The following is a 14,737-nucleotide window of genomic DNA, read 5'->3' as shown; positions in this document are numbered from 1 at the left end:
CACGTTTATATACTGAGTTTGGTGTTCATTCATGAAAAGTTTCGATCCAAGCTTGTCTATGGAAGATCTTTGAATTTCTTGTGTTTATTGCATTCTTTTTGTTTCAAGTCTCACATTTTCTTGAATTGTGCAAGGAGGCTGTCGTTTTGTTGATGCTAAGGGACCGTTCAGAGCAGGTTAGTGGAGTCATGAGGCTGGTGTAAGGTTCGGTAGGTTTGGAGTGAAGGCCGAGATGTGTAGCGGCTTGGGGTTTCTTGTTTTCTTTGTCTAGATCGGTGGGTAGGTGAAGTTTGTGTTGGATCTCGGTTTTCTTCACGCCCAAACGCAGTGGAAGTTTTAAAATTTTAGTTTATTTTGACAATCAAAATAAGTTTTGCTTTGGACGCTCGTATGATTTTATCATAAACATTCATAGGGTGTTAAAAGTTATACCTTTTGTGAATAAATCACTGGACTCCAACTAATCCGGTATAAACGGATTAGCTCTTGTTGATTCCCTACGAACTTTCTTCGATCTCCTAATCCGGTCCACGACTGGAAATATTTGTTCCTCTTCTAAATTGCACTAGAAATTTAGAAGAACTTTTGCGTAGAGATTGAAAACGAGAGACGGCTCAAACCTTTTTTTTTTCAAAAATGGCCAAAAATATTTTTGGAGGAATTTTTGATATTGCCATTCACGTGAATCACCAATTGGGAGACTTGGAGGCTAGGTCAATTTTTCCTCTTTTTTTTCCTAAAAACAATAGCCTTGACCTAAATTCCATAATTAACATTAATGGGCTTGATTAATTAATTGGGCTAGTCCAACTAGTTTAATCAATTAATCAAAGTCCATTAATAACTTTAATTATTTAATATGTTGGACTTGTACTCCTACAAGCCCATTAAACATATTCCCATTATATTTAATTTAATATTTAATAAACTCAACTTTTAAGTTTAATAAATTAAATTAATTATAAATTCAACATTTGAATTTAATATTTAAATTATAAATTCAACTCCTTGAATTTATCACCTCCAAAATTTAATATTAAATAAACCCAACTTTTGAGTTTAATAAACTAAATTATCAAATTTTATAAATTCAACTCCTTGAATTTATTCTCTCCAAATTTCATAAATTCAACTTCTTGAATTTACTATATCATAAATTCAACTCCTTGAATTTACTATATTATAATATAAATTCAACTCCTTGATTTTATTCTCTCAATATTTTATATAAATTCAACTCCTTGAATTTATTATCTCATAATATAAATTCAACTCCTTGAATTTATTCTCTCAACGGGAACAAACGATCCAGTGCTTGTGTGACCCTCAATGGTTCAGGGATACAGCTAGCCGTGGGTTCACAACTCCTTGTGATTCAGGACATAATCCTTTATTCGGGCTTACCCTTAATTTGCCCCATTCTATGTATCAACAATTGATCATGAGAATGTCAGAACTCATTTCTGATTGCACCCATCGGATCATGGTAAGAGCGTCTAGTAGCATCGCCCCATGACCCCCTAGGTATCACTGATAGTGCCTGCAAGAACCAGTAGATTATGATTAACGTACAGTACGGTCCCTTCATCTCATATATCCCAATCGAATCTGCAACCATTAGTTCATCGAGGGTTGCATAATAATTCGATAACTATGTGACAACTATAATAGTGGCATCGCGTGTACTATTGGAGAACTCCTTCTCCAACGTACATCTCATACTCTGGCCAGAGATTCCATGCACTATTATTACATCAGATCATATAGGATATCCACACCCGTAGATGAGCGGTGAATCCCCGACTACAATGCACTGGCTCCTATATGTGTCGCAACTGTACCCAACCTCGCCACCTGATGACTCTCCTAGAGCCGGTAAACGAGTCAAAGCACAGCCCTAGCATATAGAGCCTCAGTTTTGTCCCGGGTCGTAAGGACTAATGGTGTACAATCATAACCACGGACTTATCCTCTCGATGAATGATAACCACTTGGAAAGTCCGAGGGAGGGTTGTTCGGTATAATCATCATATGACTACCCATCTGCATGTTTGGACATCTCTATGCCCTTACCAAGAAACGCAGTACACAACATCACAGATGCTAGTCTCGAGATCAAGCGGCCTTTATCCCTGTTTTAGGCGGCTGAATCGACTAGGAACGAATTTAGAATATGCAGTGTTTACAAATGAGTTTCAACATCGAATTACGATTCATTTGTATTAAAGCATAATCAAGGACTTTATCTATGCTGTTTGCATGGGCATATAGATAAAGTATAACAAGATCATAAAAAGTTAAATTAAAATAAAGATTGTTTATTACACTTGAGTCAATAAATTCCCTAGCCAACCGTTGGCTTGCAGGGCATCTACTCTAACAATCTCCCACTTGCCCTAGAGCCAACTACCCATAACTTTAATCCCATTGCTTCGCGATGCTTCTCAAACAATGGTCCTGGCAAGGGCTATGTAAGTGGATCAGCAACATTATCTGCAGAGGGGACTCTTTCGACTGATATGTCTCATCTTCCCACAATCTCCCGTATGATGTGGAACTTCCTCAGTACATGTTTGGATCGCTGATGAGACCTTGGTTCCTTTGCTCGTGCAATGGCACCAGTGTTGTTCCAGTACAAAGGGACTGGATCAACTCCATTAGGAATAACGCCCAACTCTTGGACAAAATTCCTCATCCAAACTACCTCTTTGGCTGAATCAGATGCAGCAATATATTCAGCTTCAATGGTGGAATCCGCAACGGTGTCTTACTTGGAACTTTTCCAAGAGACAGCCGCACCATTAAGCATGAATACAAAGCCAGAGGTCGATTTCGAATCATCTACGTCACATTGGAAGCTAGAATCAGTGTAGCCTTCCAATTTCAATTCTCCACCCCATAGACCATGAACAAGTTCTTAGTCCTTCTCAAGTACTTAAGAATATATTTCACGGCCTTCCAATACATTGGACCAGGGTTTGCCTGATATCTGCTTGTAACACTCAGAGCGTAAGCAACATCAGGACGTGTCTATATCACACTATACATGTTACTACCAATGGCTGACGCATATGGAATTCGTGTCATCATCTCTATCTCTTCATCAGTTTTGGGACACATTGCCTTAGATAGAGTAATACCATGACACATTGGTAAGTATCCTCTCTTGGACTCTTCCATAGAGAATCGTTTTATAATGGTATCGATATAGGTGGCTTGGGTGAGTCCGAGCATCCTATTTGATCTAGCTCTATATATTTGTATTCCCAATACGTAGGATGCTTCACCCATGTATTTCATGGAGAATTTACTGGATAACCATACTTTAGTTGATTGTAGTAATCCTACATCATTCCCAATGAGCATGATATCATCAACATAAAGTATTAGGAATGTCACTGCACTCCCACTAACTTTCTTGTACACACACGGTTCCTCAGGGTTCTTAGCAAAACCAAACTCTTTGATAGTTCTATCAAATCTGAGGTTCCAACTCCTTGACTCCTGCTTGAGACCATATATTGATCTCTGAAGTTTTCATACCTTATGCTCACTTCCCACTGATGTGTATCCCTCAGGTTGAGACATATCAATCTCCTCTTTGTTGTCTCCGTTGAGGAATGCAGTCTTTATATCCATTTGTCATATCTCATAGTCATACTATGCTGCTATGGCTAGTAGTATTCTAATGGACTTAAACATAGCAACTGGTGAAAAAGTTTCCTCATAGTCAACTCCTTGCCTTTGAGTATATCCTTTTGCAACCAGTCTTGCTTTGAAGGTCACTACCTTCCCATCCGCCCCAAGCTTTCTTTTGTAGATCCATTTGCATCCTATGGGAACGATTCCCTCAGGTGGATCCACTAATGTCCAGACTTGGTTTGAATACATAGAGTCCATTTCTGACTGCATGGCTTCAAGCCATTTGGTTGAATCAGTATCAGATATTGCTTCTTTGAAATTCATTGGATCACATCCAACACAATGCTCATCGTGGCTTTGTTCATGAAGAAGCGTATATCTTGCAGGCGGTCTAATAACCCTATCAGACCTTCTAGGAGCTTGTACTTCAACTACTGGTTCTTGGAAATGGGTTAAACTTCTACAGTTGAGGGAGTATCTTGAATTTCTTCAAGTTCTATCATCTTGCCTTTTCTATCTAATAGAAATTCCTTTTCCAAAAAGGTGGCATTTCTTGAAACAAACACTTTTGCTTCATTGAGACGATAGAAATAATACCCAACAGAATTCTTTGGATATTCTACAAAGTAGAACAAAGTGGATCTACTATCCAGTTTGTCTCCCACTGTCTGCTTCACGTAAGCAGGACATCCCCATATTCTCTCGTAAGAATATTTGGGAGTTTTTCCCATCCATATCTCATATGGTGTTTTATCAACTGCTTTAGCGTAGACATTATTCAACAACATTGCCGCAGTTTCAAGCGCAAAGCCCCAAAACGATGTAGGCAATTCAGTGAATCCCATCATGGATCAAACCATGTCCAACAAGGTTCGCTTACGACGTTCAGAAACACCATTCAATTGTGGTGTTGCTGGTAGAGTCCACTGTGAGAGAATCCCATTCTCTTTTAGATAACCCAAAAATTCAGCATTTAAGTATTCTCCACCTCGATCAGATTGAAGTGCTTTAATACTTCTTTCCAGCTGATTTTCTACTTCAGATCTGAACTCTTTGAACTTTTCAAATGCTTCAGATTTGTGTTTCATCAAATAAACGTACCCATACCTCGAATGGTCATTAGTAAAGGTAATGAAGTAGGATTGCCCATATTTTGTGCTAACACTTAGCGGGCCACAAACGTCTGTGTGGATCAAATCCAGTAGACCATGTGCACGTTCCACGTTTCCATCGAATGGAGTCTTAGTCGTTTTTCCTTTTAGACAGAACTCACAAGTAAGTAGAGAATTTATGTTTGACAAGTCAAACATGCCTTCTCCCACTAGTTTGTGCATCCTTCTTTGGGAAATGTGACATAGTCTAGCATGCCATATTTGTGTGGAATTTGGATCATCTAATTTTCTTTTGTTTGTTGTGAAATCATGTTTACTTGGACATTCACTTATCATTTCCAGAACATTTCTGGCACATATAATTTCTTATGTCCGGACTTCTTGCAGTGAAATAAATATGTTCTGACTTATCGGGCTTTGTGGGACCTTTAAGTGTTCTTCGGAGTTTGCCTCTTATTGGGTTTGTTTTTCCTTGTGAGGGGCGGAACATTTCTTTCCCTTATCTTGTGGGTTATTTTTCGTCCGACGAAAGGCCCATTATAAAAATAACAATTTTTTCTTATTTTATGGTGATCTCATAAGTCATAAGCATATTGACTAGCTCTTCAAGGCTATCAAAATATCTTATTAAACTTGAAGTTCACCATAACCCCGTCAAATGAGGAATAGAAAGATAACAAATTGATGTTATCAACTAACTCGTTAGGAATCACATATTCCAGGCCCACCACATTTTCAATAAGCCCAGTCATACGTACACCATGCTCATGGGCCAAAGCCCCATCTTGCATACGTGTGGTCATGAGCTCCTTGAAAATAATGTGTATCATTGTAGGAGTTTCATGCACCATGCAACTCTTGCATGTGTATTCGAATGTCAGCAACATCCAACATTTCCTCAAACTGTCCCTACAGTTCATTTGACATAGAAGCGAGCTTGTTACACTTTAGCTTGCATACTATGGTCTTACCATCTTGCATGCTTTTTCAGTTCAACAGGACTGACATTAGTGTGTATGTCATTTTCTCCAAATTCAGAACAATTTCCCAACCAGTTTTAAAAATAGATTCGGTTAGCTTGTTAATAACAAAATTAGATTATGTGACGAAATCGAAAAATATACTGATATGGAAACAGAATAATAGTTGCTGATTATTTTAAAATAATTTTAAGATATAAAATATGGATTTTATTTTATAAATCCCCCTCCCACTATTTTGACATTTCCACCACCCTCTGATTAAAAAGGGAAATCGCATTTTCTTAGTGGGCACGTAGAGTCCAATTAGCCAATTATAATCCCGAATAATATCAGCCAATTATAATTTCTAAAAGGTAGAGTCCAATTGCATCCCTATGCAACCTCCGCGTGTTTTGCCTCACGTTTAATAAGGACCCAATAATATGACGCCGTTTATTTTCACGTGTCAAACCAACCCATCAATAATGAATTGTAGTGGACGGTCGCCATGAGTTCCCCCAATAATATGAGCCGAAGTCATGGGAGTTCCACTCAATTCACATCATATGTCCGATGGAAGTCACAGCTTTCCGGCGTACAGGCCTCCCCAATAATATGAGCCAGACACTGTCCGCGGGTAGCGATCAACATGCAACCACGGTTGATGGAAGGCAAGGAAAAATTAAACTCTTTTAATTTTTACTTTTTCGGTTTGATATAAATTTTGAATCTTATTCAAAATGAGGGATTTTAATTTCAAAAATTGTCTCATCATTTTAATTTAAAAATCGCGTGCCACGAGTTTGTATGTTTGCCGGATTCATGCAACTATATTTACTTAATAATATACATACATGCATACTATTATATATCGCATATATCATAATATGACATTCAACAATAAATAATGATGATCAATCGCCAACACTATTAGATCCATGTGAGCCATACATGGATCCAGGTCCAAACCTAGGTCAATGCAGGGATGCAAATGCAACTATTACAAGAGCTTCCAATATTTTACATGTCTTCATCTCGTTCATCGGGCCCACCATCTTCCAGTCTTGATCTCCCACTATTTCTAATAATTACATTTAAATAGCCATGGCACATAAGGGATACATCTCATGGGGTGGGAACGGGCCATAAACCAGGCCCACTTTAATAATATCAAATATTAACAAAATGAATAAAAACAGTAAAATATCCTAACATACATCTAACACATTGGTCAAGGCTCTCGATCATCTTTCATGCATTTAATATCAAATATTAACATCAATTTAGTTAAACAATTTAATTAATTGATTAATCATATATCTAATAATTTTATCACTAACCACCACAATTATTAAAGAATTAATAAATTAAATAAACAAATTTATTTAATTTCCAATTAAATCAATAATAATTGATTTCTTGTAAAAACTCATTTTTACCATAAATAATTAAAATCATATTCTAATTATTTATTTTACAAGAAAATTATTAATTTTCAAAAATTAAATTTTCAAAAATAAAAATTGAACCAATTTTCAAAAATTTCAATTTTACCCAAAAATTTGAAAAATCAGAAAATTGCACCCTAGGCCCAAACAATTCAAGCCCATTATCCAGAACGGTTCCCAAGACACTCCCGGGCAGCCGCCCGTGCTGCCCGCCCCGCTGCCCGAACGTTGTGCGGACGTTCCGCACGCCGCGCGCTGTGCGGAACTCCGCACAGCGTGCGCACAATCTGCGCGCGTTGGCTGCGCGTCTCTGCGCTCAGGCCGCGCGCACGCTGCGCGCACCCGTGCGCGACCCTACGCGCACGGGCTGCCCGGAACAGTTCCGGGCAGAAACGAAAATAAATTTTTTTTTTGTTTTCTGGAAAAATAAAATTTTTATGGTGCATCAATTTTCTGAAAAATTTTCTTGTGTGGTTAGAAATAAATTATTCAATATCAAACCATACGATTTAGAAAAACCTGGCTCTGATACCATTGTTGGATCTCGGTTTTCTTCACGCCCAAACGCAGCGGAAGTTTCAAAATTTTAGTTTATTTGGACAATCAAAATAAGTTTTGCTTTGGGCGCTCGTATGATTTTATCATAAACATCATAGGGTTTTAAAAGTTATACCTTTTGTGAATAAATCACTGGACTCCAACTAATCCGGTATAAACGGATTAGCTCTTGTTGATTCCCTACGAACTTTATTCGATCTCCTAATCTGGTCCACGACTGGAATATTTGTTCTTCTTCTAAATTGCACTAGAAATTTAGAAGAACTTTTGCGTAGAGATTGAAAACGAGAGACAGCTCAAACCTTTTTTTTTTCAAAAATGGCCAAAAATATTTTTGGAGGAATTTTTGATATTGCCATTCACGTGAATCACAAATTGGGAGACTTGGAGGCTAGGTCAATTTTCCCTCTTTTTTTTTCCTAAAAACAATAGCCTTGACCTAAATTCCATAATTAACATTAATGGGCTTGATTAATTAATTGGGCTAGTCCAACTAGTTTAATCAATTAATCAAAGTCCATTAATAACTTTAATTATTTAATATGTTGGACTTGTACTCCTACAAGCCCATTAAACATATTCCCATTATATTTAATTTAATATTTAATAAACTCAACTTTTAAGTTTAATAAATTAAATTAATTATAAATTCAACATTTGAATTTAATATTTAAATTATAAATTCAAATCCTTGAATTTATCACCTCCAAAATTTAATATTTAATAAACCCAACTTTTGAGTTTAATAAATTAAATTATCAAATTTTATAAATTCAACTCCTTGAATTTATTCTCTCCAAATTTCATAAATTCAACTTCTTGAATTTACTATATCATAAATTCAACTCCTTGAATTTACTATATTATAATATAAATTCAACTCTTTGAATTTATTCTCTCAATATTTTATATAAATTCAACTCCTTGAATTTATTATCTCATAATATAAATTCAACTCCTTGAATTTATTCTCTCAACGGGAACAAACGATCCAGTGCTTGTGTGACCCTCAATGGTTCAGGGATACAGCTAGCCGTGGGTTCACAACTCCTTGTGATTCAGGACATAATCCTTTATTCGGGCTTACCCTTAATTTGCCCCATTCTATGTATCAACAATTGATCATGAGAATGTCAGAACTCATTTCTGATTGCACCCATCGGATCATGGTAAGAGCGTCTAGTAGCATCGCCCCATGACCCCCTAGGTATCACTGATAGTGCCTGCAAGAACCAGTAGATTATGATTAACGTACAGTACGATCCCTTCATCTCATATATCCCAATCGAATCAGCAACCATTAGTTCATCGAGGGTTGCATAATAATTCGATAACTATGTGACAACTATAATAGTGGCATCGCGTGTACTATTGGAGAACTCCTTCTCCAACGTACATCTCATACTCTGGCCAGAGATTCCATGCACTATTATTACATCAGATCACATAGGATATCCACACCCGTAGCACTGGCTCCTATATGTGTCGCAACTGTACCCAACCTCGCCACCTGATGACTCTCCTGGAGCCGGTAAACGAGTCAAAGCACAGCCCTAGCATATAGAGCCTCAGTTTTGTCCCGGGTCGTAGGGACTAATGGTGTACAATCATAACCACGGACTTATCCTCTCGATGAATGATAACCACTTGGAAAGTCCGAGAGAGGGTTGTTCGGTATAATCATCATATGACTACCCATCTGCATGTTTGGACATCTCTATGCCCTTACCAAGAAACGCAGTACACAACATCACAGATGCTAGTATCGAGCTCAAGCGGCCTTTATCCCTGTTTTAGGCGGCTGAATCGACTAGGAACGAATTTAGAATATGCAGTGTTTACAAATGAGTTTCAACATCGAATTACGATTCATTTGTATTAAAGCATAATCAAGGACTTTATCTACGCTGTTTGCATGGGATATAGATAAAGTATAACAAGACCATAAAAAGTTAAATTAAAATAAAGATTGTTTATTACACTTGAGTCAATAAATTTCCTAGCCAACCGTTGGCTTGCAGGGCATCTACTCTAACAGTCTGGTGGTGCAAGGGCGACTCTAGACCTTGAACAGACTCTGGTGGGTCTGAACCATGGTATGGAAATGCACGAACGCTGCTGGTCTTGTCCTAGAAGCCGCAAGGGAAGAGTTGGACGAGTTGGGTTCGATTGGTGTTGTGGGGAGTGTAGCGATAGGGTGATCTACGCCTGATGCATGAGGCTGATGGCGTGGGTGCAGTAGGTTCAGGGGAGCCCTATGGTTGTCTAGGAAAGGCTGAGCCGTGCCTGGTTCCATCGGTGTTGGGCTAGGACGCGAGAATAGGGAGGTAGTGTAGTAGGGTAGGCGAAAGGGGAAGAGGCTGATTTCCAGCAGCTTGTAAGGCCTGATCGAATGGTTTAAGCAATGGGTCTGGATGTTTATAAGGCCTTTTAAGTGTTTGTTAGGTGTGGTAAAAAGTTGGGAAAAATACGGTTAAGTTTCGAGTCGATTCGGGTTAAAACCGGGACACCGGTCCAAGTTTTAAAACAATTCGGTTAAGTTATAAAATGGGCTCGAGTTTACGTCTAGGGATGCTTTTAAATATTTTTTGGGATATTTTAAGGAATTTGGTAAGCTTCGGATCAAAATAATGAGTTTTGGATTTATCCGGGATTTAATCGCAACACGAAACGTTAATTACAAAATTAATTGAAACGCTAGATTTAATCTTAATTAAATTATGAAAAATTATATTTTAGCTCAAATAATTATAAGAAGTCTAATTTTTTAATTTGGGAATTTTATGCTTAGGTTTGGCTTAATTCGTGATTAAAGCGCGTTAATATGTTATGTTTAAAGATTAATTTAAAATTCATCGATTTAAGCCAAATAAAAATATGGGAAAAATTTTGTAGGCTTAAATAATTATTTGGGACATGTTAGAGTCAATGGAATTAAGAAAATGTCAAAAACGTGAAATTTTACGTCTAGGGGCAAAATGGTAATTTTTGGGTTTGCGGGGGCAAAATAGTCATTTTGCACCCGAGGTTAGATGTTTGTCCTGGCAGCGCCATGAGCACAAATTTTCTATATTTTAAATTTTTATGCATCATGATCACGATTTTTAAGATTTTATGAAAATATACGTTGCATGCTTGGTTTAAATGAAAAATTACGTATATGCATGTTTTTATTAAGTGGTGAATATGATGGTGTTTTTGAATGATGGGAGTTGGTTGTGACTGACGATGTATATGTATACGATGATATGATTGGAGATATCGTGAGGAAAAAGGCCCCAGAGGGAGCCCGACGATCGTATTTTCATTGACATGATATGAGATATGATGAGCTGAGGCCAAGGCTCAGTGGACGGGTAATGCTGTCGCTGATGTCCCCGCCGCCGGGTACCACGGTTTTATAGATAGATCAATCGATAGAGCTGATACGAAAGTCACAACTAATGAACTGAATTCAATTAAAAAGAAAATGTTTAAGTTTATGATGACATGAGATGACATGATTTAATATGATATGATTTGATACGACATGTTTATATTCATGTTTTAAAGTTAATGAAAGGTATGTTAGCATTATGATTTTACAATACACGTTTATGTTATGCTTTTAAGTTCATGAAAGGTATGTTGAGTATGATATTTTTCACTGCTGTATGCTATGTATATGTACTTGTTATTCCTGGTATAGGTGTGTTGATTCTTTAGACTCACAAGGCGTGTGTGATGCAGGTGAGCTAAATGTTGAGGAGACTATAGGTGCCGAACTCTGAGTAGGCAGACCTGGTGCGATGACACGACCCGAGGACCACATGTTTTTCGCATTACGTATTATGAGATTGAGAGGAAATGAATATTTTCACACGTTGATGATTTTAAGATTTTTATTAGTTTATATTTTCGAATTATTATAGATGAGTTTGGTTAATTTTTTACTGTCAAATTATTACGATTATTTTAAATATTATTTCGAAAATGCGAGCTTTTATTTAAAAAAAAATGTCCAGTAGAATTTTAAAAATGAGTGAGACGTTACAGTGCATGTTGCACCCCTTTTCGTGTTTTTCTATTTTTGATTACTTGTTGACAGACTATTTTCGGCTCAAATCATCTGAATATCGATCGGGACCAGATAAGACATGTGAAAACAACGTAGCTCGGACACTGCCGGATTTGGACAAAATTGAAACCTAATTTGATTGTAAACGGGCAAACGAACGAGACTCATTACTCCGCAATGAGCTGGCGAGATTTTAGCCAAATTCCTTCTCTAAAACCCTCTAATTTGCGATTTTCCGCTTTTGTTAAGCTTCCGTTTCCTCGAGAAATCCGCTTAGGAAGTCCGAAATTCGATTCCGGTTCCATTTTATCGTATCCCAGGCATAATAATAGCTTTACATTCGCTATTTGCTTCTTCTTATTTTTTTTCTATTTTCTGGGAACATTTAGCGATTTTTGTTGTCTTGAGCAGGTTTCGTGCGGAAGGTTATGATGCATATTACTTCGGAGACGGTTAACTCGTTAAAAACAATTATTTCAATTGTTGTACCCATAATTTACGTAAACGATCGTCACACGTGGACTTCCCAGGGAGGTCACCCATCCTCGCTCTGGAATCACGCCAGAACGCTTAACTTCATGGTTCTGATTGGGCGAGAGCAGAGCCGCGTGTTGTCCATCGACGCCCGCTCCACACGTACTCGAGGGATATAAGAATAAACATCCCACTCAATGTTGGGTGTGATCATACCTGCACTTATGCACCGGATCCCATCAAAACTTCAAAGTTAAGCGTGCTTGGGCGAGAGCAGTACTAGGATGGGTGACCCCCTTGGAAGTCCTCGTGTTGCACCCCTTTTCGTGTTTTTTTCAATTTTTGATTACTTGTTGACAGACGATTTTCAGCTCAAATCATCTGAATCTCGATCGTGACCAGATAAGACATGTGAAATCAACGTAGCTCGGGCACTGCCGGATTTGGACAAAATTGTAGGCTAATTTGATTTTAAACGGGCAAACGAACGAGACTCACTACTCCGCAATGAGTTGGCGAGATTTTAGCCGAATTATTTTCTCTAAGACCCTCTAATTTGCGATTTTCCGCTTCTGTTAAGCTTCTGTTTCCTCGAGAAATCCGTTTAGGAAGTCCGAAATTCGATTCCGGTTCCATTTTATCGTATCCCAGGCATAATAATAGCTTTACATTCGCTATTTTCTTCTTATTTTCTTTTCTGTTTACTGGGAACATTTAGCGTTTTTTGTTGTCGTGAGCCGATTCTGTGCGGAAGAGTATGACGCAGATTAGTCCGGAGACGGTTAACTCATTAAAAATAATTATTTCGACTGTTTTAGCTATAATTTATGTAAACGGTCGCGACACAAGGACTTCCAAGGGAGGTCACCCATCCTAGCTCTGTCATCGTGCCAGATCGATTAACTTCATGGTTCTGATTGGGCGAGAGCAGTGCCGCGTGTTGTCCACCGCCGCCCGCTCCACACGTACTCGAGGGATATAAGAAAAAACATCCCACTCAATGTCGGGTGTGATCATACCAGCCCTAATGCACCGGATCCCATCAGAACTCCGAAGTTAAGCGTGCTTGGGCGAGAGCAGTACTAGGATGGGTGACCCCCTTGGAAGTCCTCGTGTTGCACCCCTTTTCGTGTTTTTTTCAATTTTTGATTACTTGTTGACAAACTATTTTCGGCTCAAATCATCTGAATCTTGATCGGGACAAGATAAGACATGTGAAAACAACGTAGCTCGGACACTGCCGGATTCTGACAAAATTGCAGGCAAATTTGATTGTAAACGGGCAAACCAACAAGACTCATTACTCCGCAATGAGCTGGCGAGATTTTAGCCGAATTCTTTCTCTAAGACACTTTAATTTGCGATTTTCCGCTTCTGTTAAGCTTCTGTTTCCTCGAGAAATCCGTTTAGGAAGTCCGAAATTCAATTCCGGTTCAATTTTATCGTATCCCAGGTATAATAATAGCTTTACATTTTCTATTTTCTTCTTCTTATTTTTTTTCTATTTTCTGTGAACATTTAGCGATTTTTGTTGTCGTGAGCCGGTTCGGTGCAGAAGGGTATGACGCAGATGACTCTGGAGACGGTTAACTCATTAAAAAAAATTATTTCGACTGTTTTAGCTATAATTATGTAAACGGTCGTGACACAAGGACTTCCAAGGGAGGTCACCCATCCTAGCTCTGTCATCGCGCCAGAACGCTTAAATTTATGGTTCTGATTGGGCGAGAGCAGTGCCGCGTGTTGTCCATCGCCGCCAGCTCCACACGTACTCGAGGGATATAAGAATAAACATCCTTCTCAATGTCGGGTGCAATCATACCAGCACTAATGCACCGGATCCCATCAGAACTCCGAAGTTAAGCTTGCTTGGACGAGAGCAATACTAGGATGGGTGACCCCCTGGGAAGTCCTCGTGTGGCACTACTTTTCGTGTTGTTCTATTTTTGATTACTTGTTGACAGACGATTTTCGGCTCAAATAATCTGAATCTCGATCAGGATTAGATAAGACATGTTAAATCAACGTAGCTCGGACACTGCCGGATTTGGACAAAATTGTAGCCTAATTTAATTGTAAACGGTCTAACGAATGAGACTCATTACTCCGCAATGAGCTGGCGAGATTTTAGCCGAATTCCTTCTCTAAGACCCCTTTAATTTGCGATTTTCCGCTTCTGTTAAGCTTCTGTTTCCTCAAGAAATCCACTTAGGAAGTTCTAAATTCGATTCCGGTTCCATTTTATCGTATCCCAGGCATAATAATAGCTTTACATTCGCTATTTTCTTTTTCTTATTTTTTTTTCTATTTTCTGGGAACATTTAGCGATTTTTGTTGTCGTGAGCCGGTTCTGTGCGGAAGGGTATGACGCATATTACTCCGGAGACGGTTAACTCATTAAAATAAATTATTTTGACTGTTTTATCCATACTTTACGTAAACAGTCACGGCACGAGGACTTCGAAGGGAGGTCACCCATCCTAG

General features: G+C 38.3%; 3 non-coding genes across 3 annotated transcripts; all 3 read left to right on the top strand.

Moving 5' to 3' along the window:
* The first annotated feature begins 12,455 nt into the window (after positions 1 to 12,455).
* LOC142506563 (5S ribosomal RNA) lies at positions 12,456 to 12,574 on the top strand. Its single transcript, XR_012804852.1, has one exon. It is a non-coding gene; the product is annotated as a 5S ribosomal RNA (ribosomal RNA).
* A 684-nt stretch (positions 12,575 to 13,258) lies between these two features.
* LOC142513774 (5S ribosomal RNA) lies at positions 13,259 to 13,377 on the top strand. The gene has a single exon (XR_012809702.1). It is a non-coding gene; the product is annotated as a 5S ribosomal RNA (ribosomal RNA).
* Positions 13,378 to 14,061: 684 nt separating this feature from the next.
* Positions 14,062 to 14,180, top strand: LOC142507227 (5S ribosomal RNA). The gene has a single exon (XR_012805488.1). It is a non-coding gene; the product is annotated as a 5S ribosomal RNA (ribosomal RNA).
* Positions 14,181 to 14,737: the final 557 nt, after the last annotated feature.

The sequence above is a fragment of the Primulina tabacum genome, chromosome 10 (genome assembly GCF_025594145.1).
Source record: "Primulina tabacum isolate GXHZ01 chromosome 10, ASM2559414v2, whole genome shotgun sequence".
Classification (NCBI taxonomy): domain Eukaryota; kingdom Viridiplantae; phylum Streptophyta; class Magnoliopsida; order Lamiales; family Gesneriaceae; genus Primulina; species Primulina tabacum.
This window is presented reverse-complemented; position numbering and strand designations above follow the sequence as displayed.